General features: G+C 35.9%; 3 non-coding genes across 3 annotated transcripts; all 3 read right to left on the minus strand.

The window, feature by feature from the left end:
* Nucleotides 1-6,695: 6,695 nt before the first annotated feature.
* Nucleotides 6,696-6,776, minus strand: TRNAL-AAG. Its single transcript has one exon. It is a non-coding gene; the product is annotated as a tRNA-Leu (tRNA).
* A 1,448-nt stretch (nucleotides 6,777-8,224) lies between these two features.
* Nucleotides 8,225-8,305, minus strand: TRNAL-AAG. Its single transcript has one exon. It is a non-coding gene; the product is annotated as a tRNA-Leu (tRNA).
* A 1,448-nt stretch (nucleotides 8,306-9,753) lies between these two features.
* TRNAL-AAG lies at nucleotides 9,754-9,834 on the minus strand. Its single transcript has one exon. It is a non-coding gene; the product is annotated as a tRNA-Leu (tRNA).
* Between the last annotated feature and the right edge of the window lie 5,611 nt (nucleotides 9,835-15,445).

The following is a 15,445-nucleotide window of genomic DNA, read 5'->3' on the forward strand; positions in this document are numbered from 1 at the left end:
AATCATCTCAACAACCCCGGGCCATGGCATTCAAGCCCTCCCGTAGGTCAATCATGTAAACAACCGCTGGGCTATGGCAATTAAGCCCTCCCGTGGGTTAATCGAGTCCTCCACAACTTACTTTAGAAACTCAGGTTTTGAAAACATGTTCCTTCCTTCAGTTTTCTTTCTTAAATCATTTCTTTTGGGCATATTTCTCATTTGAGTCCAATACTTGAAATTGGCTACCTCATTAGCCCCTGAAGGATTTTCAAAATACTTTCAGTACCCGCAGGCTTTTCAAACATCATTTTCTCATCATTCAAGTAAGGTACACACTCACTAAAAATGGTATTTTCCTTCAAAAATAAGGTTTTGACAACCTGTGTACCAAAATAGCATACGTTCTTCAACGTAAGTTTTTATAACATTTTTGGATATACTTCATATTCAAGTCCCATACTTGAAATCCATCCACCTATTTATACACTTATATATTCTACTAACACTACATATATCCATTCTCAATAATATTATTATAATAGTACGAACCCATAGTCAACCATTTATGAATCAATCGATTCATAGCACCATTAATATTAACATCCTTAACCTTGTTCCTTATCATGAATTTCAATCCATATTACAATCCAATCATCATCGGTAATCCATAATCATGGTTACACCATTAACTCATAATAGATAGTTATTCTCATCATCAACACCATTAGAAATATAAATTAAGGAAATCGCACATCCAAGTATGTATAAATTTCTAAGTGGTAAAGTCATTGCCTAACCATAATCCAAAATCGTTCAACAACTATTTCCTCAAGATTCACCATATACAATCTTTATCTCAATATTTCCATATAACAATTTCCTCAATAATATCATAATATCATCACTACTCAAAATTCCTTTAAACCATAACTTATTCACCAATATAGAGATTTCCAACTCTCATCATCATAATCATAATAATCTCTTAGGATCATTACAACCCCATCGTCTAAACATCATTAACAATAATCAAAGCTTACTTCATCCGCACCACTGGACGCACAGGGGACGCTCGTCCAGTATCGCGTCCACAGGTTCTGCCCACTCTTCGCCCAGCTCGGACGCACGGTGGACGCGCGTCCGGCGCTGCGTCCGCACACACGGCCAGTTCTGGACAGTGTGAACAACGTAGTGGCGAACACCTCTACTATTATTTCCATAATTATTATAAGTACACATATGTATATATATCCATATATTTCAACACAAAGCTCATAAATTCCTACTTCAACTATCAATTATTAAATCTTAAGTGACAAAACCAACTTAAGGGATTTCTTACCTTTCAAGTAGCTTTTAAAACCGTAGAAATTGTTGTGATCCCTTCCTCCAAATTTCCACCGAAGATCCTAAGTAATTTACACCAAAATAACAATATTTTCAAGAATTCTTAGCTTAAAATTAAGCTCTAGGAAAGAATTCTACTCTTCTTAACCGAATAAAATCAAAGTGTTACCTAGTATGGAAGAACTTGTGAAGGAATTGGCTATGGAGTTTCTTGAACACAAAGATGAAGATGAAATTTCTCTCCCTTTTTTTCCTCTCAAATTTTCGGCCAAGGTGGAGCCAAATGGGAAGAATGAAGAAAAACTTGGAGATCAAAGCTCCTTTTATAGCAACACTTTAGGGATGAAGAAACTTGGTGATCAACCTACATTGTTTCTTATAAGGGAAGAAATAAGAAACTTGGAGATCAAGCTTCAATTTGGATCATCTTCAAAAATATTTAAATAATAACATGTGGCTAAAAAAGAGTGACATGTGTCACAATTCTATGGTAAGTATGGTAAATCTTGAAGAATAAGCCTTGCCTTGCCAGTTAGGGGTTAAATCAGATAAAAGTTCGGTGGAATATAATTTAAATAGGAAGAATTTTGAAACCAAAAATATTCTAAAAATAATCCCGACATAAATTTGGAAAATCGGATAATTTTCGGGAATGAGTAAGGGGTTACAGTCTACCCTCCTTAGGAATAATTTCATCCCCGAAACTTCCTTTCTTATCATCTAAGCCTCAAGATAATCCACCGCTTAATTCCTATCCCCAAAATTATCAACATAGGCTCTAATACTTTCTTATTTCCAACATCTCATAGCTTAAGCTCCCAAAGGTTCGAACAACTTTGATATCACTTTCTAACGGACCTTATAACCTTAAGCTCTAATTCCAAGATCTTATAACCTTAAGCTCACTTTGTAACAGAGCGTACCAAAGATCAATAATGAAAGAGAGCGGATTTGATCGATACTCCCCCGATTCTTGCACACATTTATCTACGGTTGGATTGAATTGAAATCTAAGACACCTAAGGAGGCGAAAGGCACAACATCGAGCGATGTCACGCTCGAATTCCCAAGCCCTCAATTGGTTGGGGAATTTCGTCGAACACCTTGTCTACCTACCTCATCCAGACCTCATCCTCCCCGATTAAGGGCGAGAGTTGCACACACTTAGGCTATTGCACTCTTGCGATATCTTGCCAAGCCTACAACCTGCACTCTTGAGACATTTAGGCTTCCAATGGATCAAGCTGAACCACAACAATGCATAAAACAAAAGTAAGAAACGAAGAATTAGAACAAACTTGAATTATTTGTTCCTTGCGCTTTAAGAAATAAAAGTAAGAAACGAAGAATTAGAAGACGCTTGAATTATTTATTACTTGAGCTTAAAGAAAAAAAAATGAATATATACAAGACGCGAGCTGAGAATTATTTGTTCAATGTGCTTCAAGAAATACAAGTAAGAAATGAAGAATTCAAAAATGCTTGAATTATTTGTTCCGTGCGCTTCAACAAATAAATGAATTGAAGAATTAGAAGACGCGAATTGTAAAATGTGTGTTCCTTGCGCTTCAAGAAATAACAAGTAAGAAATGAAGAATTAGAAGACGCGAGCAGAGAATTATTGCATTCCTCTACAAAAGTAATAATAACCAATTAAGTAATATTGGGTTATTTGATATATTAACCAATTATAAAGAATACCACGAATTAGAAATATAAATATATGTTAAATTTATAAATAAATGTCTTCATTTTATAATTGTCTACAACGTGTATTCATACTATGAAAATGTTGTATAATTCTTTTTATCAACGCTTTCAAACACATCTCTTTCAATAAAAGTTAGCAAACAATTAGGTATCCGTGACTCCTTCTAAGCTTGAATCGTCGCGGATACCCCTTTTATCCGCGACTTCGTCTAATCTTGAACCGTCGCGGATACCCCTTTTAAAGGGAAAATTAGGTATTCAAGACCCTCTATAAGTTGAATGAGTGAAATGGAAACACTGTTCCCGATTGTAGAAACTACATTAATGTCTACTCATTCAAGCAGCTAAATATGGAGAACTAGGGTGAAGTTGGTGTGGAGAGTGCGATTTGAACCCACGCCCTTTCAGACCAAAGCCTTAATCTAGCGCCTTAGACCAACTCGACCATCTCCACGTTACAATTACATATATGCAAGTTTAATTTGGATGTGATAGACATAGTTTTTGTTAAACAGAAGCATACACGTGCTAGTTCTTGTAACTTGTGTTGAATATGTGATGAATTAGTTTTTTAGGTGAGGTGTAAAGTGTAAACAAGGAATAACTTCGTCGAGTGTCGTTCTCCAGAGGATGGCAAATTGGAGAGAGTAGGTAAGTTACTTATGAATGCAAAGGCAATTAGCAGTAAAGAGCAAGGAATTCATTAATAGAGTGAGTGCAAAGTGAAACAAGATTCAAAGATCAATAATGAAAGAGAGCGGATTTAATCTATACTCCCCCGGTTCTTGCACTCGTTTATCTACGGTTGNATCAACATAGGCTCTAATACTTTCTTATTTCCAACATCTCATAGCTTAAGCTCCCAAAGGTTCGAACAACTTTGATATCACTTTCTAACGGACCTTATAACCTTAAGCTCTAATTCCAAGATCTTATAACCTTAAGCTCACTTTGTAACAGAGCGTACCAAAGATCAATAATGAAAGAGAGCGGATTTGATCGATACTCCCCCGATTCTTGCACACATTTATCTACGGTTGGATTGAATTGAAATCTAAGACACCTAAGGAGGCGAAAGGCACAACATCGAGCGATGTCACGCTCGAATTCCCAAGCCCTCAATTGGTTGGGGAATTTCGTCGAACACCTTGTCTACCTACCTCATCCAGACCTCATCCTCCCCGATTAAGGGCGAGAGTTGCACACACTTAGGCTATTGCACTCTTGCGATATCTTGCCAAGCCTACAACCTGCACTCTTGAGACATTTAGGCTTCCAATGGATCAAGCTGAACCACAACAATGCATAAAACAAAAGTAAGAAACGAAGAATTAGAACAAACTTGAATTATTTGTTCCTTGCGCTTTAAGAAATAAAAGTAAGAAACGAAGAATTAGAAGACGCTTGAATTATTTATTACTTGAGCTTAAAGAAAAAAAAATGAATATATACAAGACGCGAGCTGAGAATTATTTGTTCAATGTGCTTCAAGAAATACAAGTAAGAAATGAAGAATTCAAAAATGCTTGAATTATTTGTTCCGTGCGCTTCAACAAATAAATGAATTGAAGAATTAGAAGACGCGAATTGTAAAATGTGTGTTCCTTGCGCTTCAAGAAATAACAAGTAAGAAATGAAGAATTAGAAGACGCGAGCAGAGAATTATTGCATTCCTCTACAAAAGTAATAATAACCAATTAAGTAATATTGGGTTATTTGATATATTAACCAATTATAAAGAATACCACGAATTAGAAATATAAATATATGTTAAATTTATAAATAAATGTCTTCATTTTATAATTGTCTACAACGTGTATTCATACTATGAAAATGTTGTATAATTCTTTTTATCAACGCTTTCAAACACATCTCTTTCAATAAAAGTTAGCAAACAATTAGGTATCCGTGACTCCTTCTAAGCTTGAATCGTCGCGGATACCCCTTTTATCCGCGACTTCGTCTAATCTTGAACCGTCGCGGATACCCCTTTTAAAGGGAAAATTAGGTATTCAAGACCCTCTATAAGTTGAATGAGTGAAATGGAAACACTGTTCCCGATTGTAGAAACTACATTAATGTCTACTCATTCAAGCAGCTAAATATGGAGAACTAGGGTGAAGTTGGTGTGGAGAGTGCGATTTGAACCCACGCCCTTTCAGACCAAAGCCTTAATCTAGCGCCTTAGACCAACTCGACCATCTCCACGTTACAATTACATATATGCAAGTTTAATTTGGATGTGATAGACATAGTTTTTGTTAAACAGAAGCATACACGTGCTAGTTCTTGTAACTTGTGTTGAATATGTGATGAATTAGTTTTTTAGGTGAGGTGTAAAGTGTAAACAAGGAATAACTTCGTCGAGTGTCGTTCTCCAGAGGATGGCAAATTGGAGAGAGTAGGTAAGTTACTTATGAATGCAAAGGCAATTAGCAGTAAAGAGCAAGGAATTCATTAATAGAGTGAGTGCAAAGTGAAACAAGATTCAAAGATCAATAATGAAAGAGAGCGGATTTAATCTATACTCCCCCGGTTCTTGCACTCGTTTATCAACGGTTGGATTGAATTGAAATCTAAGACACCTAAGGAGGCGAAAGGAACAACACCGAGCGATGTCACGCTCGAATTCCCAAGCCCTCAATTCGTTGTGGCATTTCGTCGAACACCTTGTCTTCCTACCTCCTCCAGACCTCATCCTCCCCGATTAAAGGCGAGAGTTGCACACACTTAGGCTATTGCACTCTTGCGATATCTTGCCGAGCCTACAACCTACGCTCTTGAGACATTAGGATTCCAATGGATCAAGATGAACCACAACAATGCGTAAAACAAAAGTAAAAAACGAAGAATTAGAACACACTTGAATTATTTGTTCCTTACGCTTCAAGAAATAAACGTAAGAAACGAATAATTAGATGACGATTGAATTATTTGTTGCTTGTGCTTAAAGAAATAAAAAGAATGAGTATATACAAGACGCGAGCTGAGAATTATTTGTTCATTGTGCTTCAAGAAATACAAGTAAGAAAAGAAGAATTCGAAAATGCTTGAATTATTTGTTCCGTGCGCTTCAACAAATAAACGAATTGAAGAATTAGAAGACGCGAGTTGTAAAATGTGTGTTCCTTGCGCTTCAAGAAATAACAAGTAAGAAATGAAGAATTACAAGACGCGAGCTGAGAATTATGGCATTCTTCTACAAAAGAAATAATAACCAATTAAGTAATTTTAGGTTATTGGATATATTAACCAATTATAAAGAATACCACAAGTTAGAAATAGAAATATAAATATAAGTTAAATTTATAAACAAATGTCTTCATTTTATAATTGTCTACAACGTGTATTCATACTATGAAAATGTTGTATAATTGTTTTTTCAACGCTTTCAAACACATCTCTTTGAATAAAAGTTAGCAAACAATTAGGTATCTGCGACTCCTTCTAAGCTTGAACCGTCACGGATACCCCTTTTATCTGTGACTCCTTCTATGCTTGAATCGTCGCGGATACCCCTTTTAAAGGAAAAATTAGGTATTCAAGACCCTCTATAAGTTGAAAGAGTGAAATAGAAACATTGTTCCCGATTTTAGAAACTACATTAATGTCTTCTCATTCAAGCAGCTAAGTATGGAGAACTAGGGTGAAGTTGGTGTGGAGAGTGGGATTTGAACCCACGCCCTTTCAGACCAGAGCCTTAATCTGGCGCCATAGACCAACTCGACCATCTCCACGTTACAATTATATATATGCAAGTTTAATTTGGATATGATAGAGATAGTTTCTGTTAAACAGAAGCCTACACGTGCTAGTTCTTGCAACTTGTATTCAATATGTGATGAATTAGTTTTTTGGGTGAGGTGTAAAGTGTAAACAAGGAATAACTTCGTCGAGTGTCGTTCGCGAGAGGATGGCAAATTGGAGAGAGTAGGCAAGTTACTTATGAATGCAAAGGCAATTAGCAGTAAAGAGCAAGGAATTCATTAATAGAGTGAGTGCAAAGTGAAACAAGATTCAAAGATCAATAATGAAAGAGAGCGGATTTAATCTATACTCCCCCGGTTCTTGCACTCGTTTATCTACGGTTGGATTGAATTGAAATCTAAGACACCTAAGAAGGCGAAAGGAACAACACCGAGTGATGTCACGCTCGAATTCCCAAGCCCTCAATTCGTTGTGGCATTTCGTCGAACACCTTGTCTACCTACCTCCTCCAGACCTCATCCTCCCTGATTAAGGGTGAGAGTTGCACACATCTAGGCTATTGCACTCTTGCGATATCTTGCCGAGCCTACAACCTACGCTCTTAAGACATTAGGATTCCAATGGATCAAGATGAACCACAACAATGCGTAAAACAAAAGTAAAAAACGAAGAATTAGAACACACTTGAATTATTTGTTCCTTACGCTTCAAGAAATAAACGTAAGAAACGAATAATTAGATGACGATTGAATTATTTGTTGCTTGTGCTTAAAGAAATAAAAAGAATGAGTATATACAAGACGCGAGCTGAGAATTATTTGTTCATTGTGCTTCAAGAAATACAAGTAAGAAAAGAAGAATTCGAAAATGCTTGAATTATTTGTTCCGTGCGCTTCAACAAATAAACGAATTGAAGAATTAGAAGACGCGAGTTGTAAAATGTGTGTTCCTTGCGCTTCAAGAAATAACAAGTAAGAAATGAAGAATTACAAGACGCGAGCTGAGAATTATGGCATTCTTCTACAAAAGAAATAATAACCAATTAAGTAATTTTAGGTTATTGGATATATTAACCAATTATAAAGAATACCACAAGTTAGAAATAGAAATATAAATATAAGTTAAATTTATAAACAAATGTCTTCATTTTATAATTGTCTACAACGTGTATTCATACTATGAAAATGTTGTATAATTGTTTTTTCAACGCTTTCAAACACATCTCTTTGAATAAAAGCTAGCAAACAATTAGGTATCTGCGACTCCTTCTAAGCTTGAACCGTCACGGATACCCCTTTTATCTGTGACTCCTTCTATGCTTGAATCGTCGCGGATACCCCTTTTAAAGGAAAAATTAGGTATTCAAGACCCTCTATAAGTTGAAAGAGTGAAATAGAAACATTGTTCCCGATTTTAGAAACTACATTAATGTCTTCTCATTCAAGCAGCTAAGTATGGAGAACTAGGGTGAAGTTGGTGTGGAGAGTGGGATTTGAACCCACGCCCTTTCAGACCAGAGCCTTAATCTGGCGCCATAGACCAACTCGACCATCTCCACGTTACAATTATATATATGCAAGTTTAATTTGGATATGATAGAGATAGTTTCTGTTAAACAGAAGCCTACACGTGCTAGTTCTTGCAACTTGTATTCAATATGTGATGAATTAGTTTTTTGGGTGTGGTGTAAAGTGTAAACAAGGAATAACTTCGTCCAGTGTCGTTCGCGAGAGGATGGCAAATTGGAGAGAGTAGGCAAGTTACTTATGAATGCAAAGGCAATTAGCAGTAAAGAGCAAGGAATTCATTAATAGAGTGAGTGCAAAGTGAAACAAGATTCAAAGATCAATAATGAAAGAGAGCGGATTTAATCTATACTCCCCCGGTTCTTGCACTCGTTTATCAACGGTTGGATTGAATTGAAATCTAAGACACCTAAGGAGGCGAAAGGAACAACACCGAGCGATGTCACGCTCGAATTCCCAAGCCCTCAATTCGTTGTGGCATTTCGTCGAACACCTTGTCTTCCTACCTCCTCCAGACCTCATCCTCCCCGATTAAAGGCGAGAGTTGCACACACTTAGGCTATTGCACTCTTGCGATATCTTGCCGAGCCTACAACCTACGCTCTTGAGACATTAGGATTCCAATGGATCAAGATGAACCACAACAATGCGTAAAACAAAAGTAAAAAACGAAGAATTAGAACACACTTGAATTATTTGTTCCTTACGCTTCAAGAAATAGACGTAAGAAACGAAGAATTAGATGACGATTGAATTATTTGTTGCTTGTGCTTAAAGAAATAAAAAGAATGAGTATATACAAGACGCGAGCTGAGAATTATTTGTTCATTGTGCTTCAAGAAATACAAGTAAGAAAAGAAGAATTCGAAAATGCTTGAATTATTTGTTCCGTGCGCTTCAACAAATAAACGAATTGAAGAATTAGAAGACGCGAGTTGTAAAATGTGTGTTCCTTGCGCTTCAAGAAATAACAAGTAAGAAATGAAGAATTACAAGACGCGAGCGGAGAATTATGGCATTCTTCTACAAAAGAAATAATAACCAATTAAGTAATTTTAGGTTATTGGATATATTAACCAAGTATAAAGAATACCACAAGTTAGAAATAGAAATATAAATATAAGTTAAATTTATAAACAAATGTCTTCATTTTATAATTGTCTACAACGTGTATTCATACTATGAAAATGTTGTATAATTGTTTTTTCAACGCTTTCAAACACATCTCTTTGAATAAAAGCTAGCAAACAATTAGGTATCTGCGACTCCTTCTAAGCTTGAACCGTCACGGATACCCCTTTTATCTGTGACTCCTTCTATGCTTGAATCGTCGCGGATACCCCTTTTAAAGGAAAAATTAGGTATTCAAGACCCTCTATAAGTTGAAAGAGTGAAATAGAAACATTGTTCCCGATTTTAGAAACTACATTAATGTCTTCTCATTCAAGCAGCTAAGTATGGAGAACTAGGGTGAAGTTGGTGTGGAGAGTGGGATTTGAACCCACGCCCTTTCAGACCAGAGCCTTAATCTGGCGCCATAGACCAACTCGACCATCTCCACGTTACAATTATATATATGCAAGTTTAATTTGGATATGATAGAGATAGTTTCTGTTAAACAGAAGCCTACACGTGCTAGTTCTTGCAACTTGTATTCAATATGTGATGAATTAGTTTTTTGGGTGTGGTGTAAAGTGTAAACAAGGAATAACTTCGTCGAGTGTCGTTCGCGAGAGGATGGCAAATTGGAGAGAGTAGGCAAGTTACTTATGAATGCAAAGGCAATTAGCAGTAAAGAGCAAGGAATTCATTAATAGAGTGAGTGCAAAGTGAAACAAGATTCAAAGATCAATAATGAAAGAGAGCGGATTTAATCTATACTCCCCCGGTTCTTGCACTCGTTTATCAACGGTTGGATTGAATTGAAATCTAAGACACCTAAGGAGGCGAAAGGAACAACACCGAGCGATGTCACGCTCGAATTCCCAAGCCCTCAATTCGTTGTGGCATTTCGTCGAACACCTTGTCTTCCTACCTCCTCCAGACCTCATCCTCCCCGATTAAAGGCGAGAGTTGCACACACTTAGGCTATTGCACTCTTGCGATATCTTGCCGAGCCTACAACCTACGCTCTTGAGACATTAGGATTCCAATGGATCAAGATGAACCACAACAATGCGTAAAACAAAAGTAAAAAACGAAGAATTAGAACACACTTGAATTATTTGTTCCTTACGATTCAAGAAATAGACGTAAGAAACGAAGAATTAGATGACGATTGAATTATTTGTTGCTTGTGCTTAAAGAAATAAAAAGAATGAGTATATACAAGACGCGAGCTGAGAATTATTTGTTCATTTTGCTTCAAAATATACAAGTAAGAAATGAAGAATTCGAAAATGCTTGAATTATTTGTTCCGTGCACTTCAACAAATAAACGAATTGAAGAATTAGAAGACGCAAGTTATAAAATCTATGTTCCTTGCGCTTCAAGAAATAACAAGTAAGAAATGAAGAATTACAAGACGCGAGCTGAGAATTATTGCATTCTTCTACAAAATCAATAATAACCAATTAAGTAATTTTAGGTTATTGGAAATATTAACCAATTATAAAGAATACCACAAGTTAGAAATAGAAATATAAATATAAGTTAAATTTATAAATAAATGTCTTCATTTTATAATTGTCTACAACGTGTATTCATACTATGAAAATGTTGTATAATTGTTTTTTCAACGCTTTCAAACACATCTCTTTGAATAAAAGTTAGCAAACAATTAGGTATTTGCGACTCCTTCGTCTATGCTTGAACCGTCACGGATACCCCTTTTATCTGCGACTCCTTCTAAGCTTGAACCGTCGCGGATGTCCCTTTTAAAGGAAAAATCCCTTTTAAAGGAAAAATTAGGTATTCAAGACCCTCTATAAGTTGAAAGAGTGAAATAGAAACATTGTTTTCCCAATTTTAGAAACTACATTAACGTCTACTCATTCAAGCAGCTAAATATGGAGAACTAGGGTGAAGTTGGTGTGGAGAGTGGGATTTGAACCCACGCCCTTTCAGACCATAGCCTTAATCTGGCGCCATAGACCAACTCGACCATCTCCACGTTACAATTATATATATGCAAGTTTAATTTGGATATGATAGAGATAGTTTCTGTTAAACAGAAGCCTACACGTGCTAGTTCTAGCAACTTGTATTCAATATGTGATGAATTAGTTTTTTGGGTGAGGTGTAAAGTGTAAACAAGGAATAACTTCGTCGAGTGTCGTTCTCGAGAGGATGGCAAATTGGAGAGAGTAGGCAAGTTACTTATGAATGCAAAAGCAATTAGCAGTAAAGAGCAAGGAATTCATTAATAGACTGAGTGCAAAGTGAAACAAGATTCAAAGATCAATAATGAAAGAGAGCGGAATTAATCTATACTCCCCCGGTTCTTGCACTCGTTTATCAACGGTTGGATTGAATTGAAATCTAAGACACCTAAGAAGGCGAAAGGAACAACACCGAGCGATGTCACGCTCGAATTTCCAAGCCTTCAATTCGTTGTGGCATTTCGTCGAACACCTTGTCTTCCTACCTCCTCCAGACCTCATCCTCCCCGATTAAAGGCGAGAGTTGCACACACTTAGGCTATTGCACTCTTGCGATATCTTGCCGAGCCTACAACCTACGCTCTTGAGACATTAGGATTCCAATGGATCATGATGAACCACAACAATGCGTAAAACAAAAGTAAAAAACGAAGAATTAGAACACACTTGAATTATTTGTTCCTTACGATTCAAGAAATAGACGTAAGAAACGAAGAATTAGATGACGATTGAATTATTTGTTGCTTGTGCTTAAAGAAATAAAAAGAATGAGTATATACAAGACGCGAGCTGAGAATTATTTGTTCATTTTGCTTCAAAATATACAAGTAAGAAATGAAGAATTCGAAAATGCTTGAATTATTTGTTCCGTGCACTTCAACAAATAAACGAATTGAAGAATTAGAAGACGCAAGTTATAAAATCTATGTTCCTTGCGCTTCAAGAAATAACAAGTAAGAAATGAAGAATTACAAGACGCGAGCTGAGAATTATTGCATTCTTCTACAAAATCAATAATAACCAATTAAGTAATTTTAGGTTATTGGAAATATTAACCAATTATAAAGAATACCACAAGTTAGAAATAGAAATATAAATATAAGTTAAATTTATAAATAAATGTCTTCATTTTATAATTGTCTACAACGTGTATTCATACTATGAAAATGTTGTATAATTGTTTTTTCAACGCTTTCAAACACATCTCTTTGAATAAAAGTTAGCAAACAATTAGGTATTTGCGACTCCTTCGTCTATGCTTGAACCGTCACGGATACCCCTTTTATCTGCGACTCCTTCTAAGCTTGAACCGTCGCGGATGTCCCTTTTAAAGGAAAAATCCCTTTTAAAGGAAAAATTAGGTATTCAAGACCCTCTATAAGTTGAAAGAGTGAAATAGAAACATTGTTTTCCCAATTTTAGAAACTACATTAACGTCTACTCATTCAAGCAGCTAAATATGGAGAACTAGGGTGAAGTTGGTGTGGAGAGTGGGATTTGAACCCACGCCCTTTCAGACCATAGCCTTAATCTGGCGCCATAGACCAACTCGACCATCTCCACGTTACAATTATATATATGCAAGTTTAATTTGGATATGATAGAGATAGTTTCTGTTAAACAGAAGCCTACACGTGCTAGTTCTAGCAACTTGTATTCAATATGTGATGAATTAGTTTTTTGGGTGAGGTGTAAAGTGTAAACAAGGAATAACTTCGTCGAGTGTCGTTCTCGAGAGGATGGCAAATTGGAGAGAGTAGGCAAGTTACTTATGAATGCAAAAGCAATTAGCAGTAAAGAGCAAGGAATTCATTAATAGACTGAGTGCAAAGTGAAACAAGATTCAAAGATCAATAATGAAAGAGAGCGGAATTAATCTATACTCCCCCGGTTCTTGCACTCGTTTATCAACGGTTGGATTGAATTGAAATCTAAGACACCTAAGAAGGCGAAAGGAACAACACCGAGCGATGTCACGCTCGAATTTCCAAGCCTTCAATTCGTTGTGGCATTTCGTCGAACACCTTGTCTTCCTACCTCCTCCAGACCTCATCCTCCCCGATTAAAGGCGAGAGTTGCACACACTTAGGCTATTGCACTCTTGCGATATCTTGCCGAGCCTACAACCTACGCTCTTGAGACATTAGGATTCCAATGGATCAAGATGAACCACAACAATGCGTAAAACAAAAGTAAAAAACGAAGAATTAGAACACACTTGAATTATTTGTTCCTTACGCTTCAAGAAATAAACGTAAGAAACGAAGAATTAGAACACACTTGAATTATTTGTTCCTTACGCTTCAAGAAATAAACGTAAGAAACGAAGAATTAGATGACGATTGAATTATTTATTGCTTGTGCTTAAAGAAATAAAAAGAATGAGTATATACAAGACGCGAGCTGAGAATTATTTGTTCATTGTGCTTCAAGAAATACAAGTAAGAAATGAAGAATTCGAAAATGCTTGAATTATTTGTTCCGTGCACTTCAACAAATAAACGAATTGAAGAATTAGAAGACGCGAGTTCTTCAACAAATAAACGAATTGAAGAATTAGAAGACGCGAGTTATAAAATCTATGAACGAATTGAAGAATTAGAAGACGCGAGTTATAAAATCTATGTTCCTTGCGCTTCAAGAAATAACAAGTAAGAAATGAAGAATTACAAGACGCGAGCGGAGAATTATTGCATTCTTCTACAAAAGCAATAATAACCAATTAAGTAATTTTAGGTTATTGGAAATATTAACCAATTGTAAAGAATACCACAAGCTAGAAATAGAAATATAAATATAAGTAAAATTTATAAATAAATGTCTTCATTTTATAATTGTCTACAACGTGTGTTCATACTATGAAAATGTTATATAATTGTTTTTTCAACGCTTTCAAACACATCTCTTTGAATAAAAGTTAGCAAACAATTAGGTATATATATGCAAGTTTAATTTGGATATGATAGAGATAGTTTCTGTTAAACAGAAGCCTACACGTGCTAGTTCTTGCAACTTGTATTCAATATGTGATGAATTAGTTTTTTGGGTGAGGTGTAAAGTGTAAACAAGGAATAACTTCGTCGAGTGTCGTTCTCGAGAGGATGGCAAATTGGAGAGAGTAGGCAAGTTACTTATGAATGCAAAAGCAATTAGCAGTAAAGAGCAAGGAATTCATTAATAGAGTGAGTGCAAAGTGAAACAAGATTCAAAGATCAATAATGAAAGAGAGCGGATTTAATCTACACTCCCCCGGTTCTTGCACTCGTTTATCAACGGTTGGATTGAATTGAAATCTAAGACACCTAAGGAGGCGAAAAAAACAACACCGAGCGATGTCACGCTCGAATTCCCAAGCCCTCAATTCGTTGTGGCATTTCGTCGAACACCTTGTCTACCTACCTCCTCCAAACCTCATCCTCCCCGATTAAAGGCGAGAGTTGCACACACTTAGGCTATTGCACTCTTGCGATATCTTGCCGAGCCTACAACCTACGCTCTTGAGACATTAGGATTCCAATGGATCAAGATGAACCACAACAATGCATAAAACAAAAGTAAAAAACGAAGAATTAGAATACACTTGAATTATTTTTTCCTTACGCTTCAAGAAATAAACGTAAGAAACGAAGAATTAGATGACGATTGAATTATTTGTTGCTTGTGCTTAAAGAAATAAAAAGAATGTGTATATACAAGACGCGAGCTGAGAATTATTTGTTCTTTGTGCTTCAAGAAATACAAGTAAGAAATGAAGAATTCGAAAATGCTTGAATTATTTGTTCCGTGCCCTTCAAAAATTAAACGAATTGAAGAATTAGAAGACGCGAGTTATAAAATCTATGTTCCTTGCGCTTCAAGAAATAAAAAGTAAGAAATGAAGAATTACAAGACGCGAGCTAAGAATTATTGAATTCTTCTACAAAAGCAATAATAACCAATTAAGTAATTTTAGGTAATTGGATATATTAACCAATTATAAAGAATACCACAAGTTAGAAATAGAAATAGAAATATAAGTTAAATTTATAAATAAATGTCTTCATTTTATAATTGTGTACAACTTGTATTCA

The sequence above is a fragment of the Ipomoea triloba genome, chromosome 13 (genome assembly GCF_003576645.1).
Source record: "Ipomoea triloba cultivar NCNSP0323 chromosome 13, ASM357664v1".
NCBI lineage: Eukaryota > Viridiplantae > Streptophyta > Magnoliopsida > Solanales > Convolvulaceae > Ipomoea > Ipomoea triloba.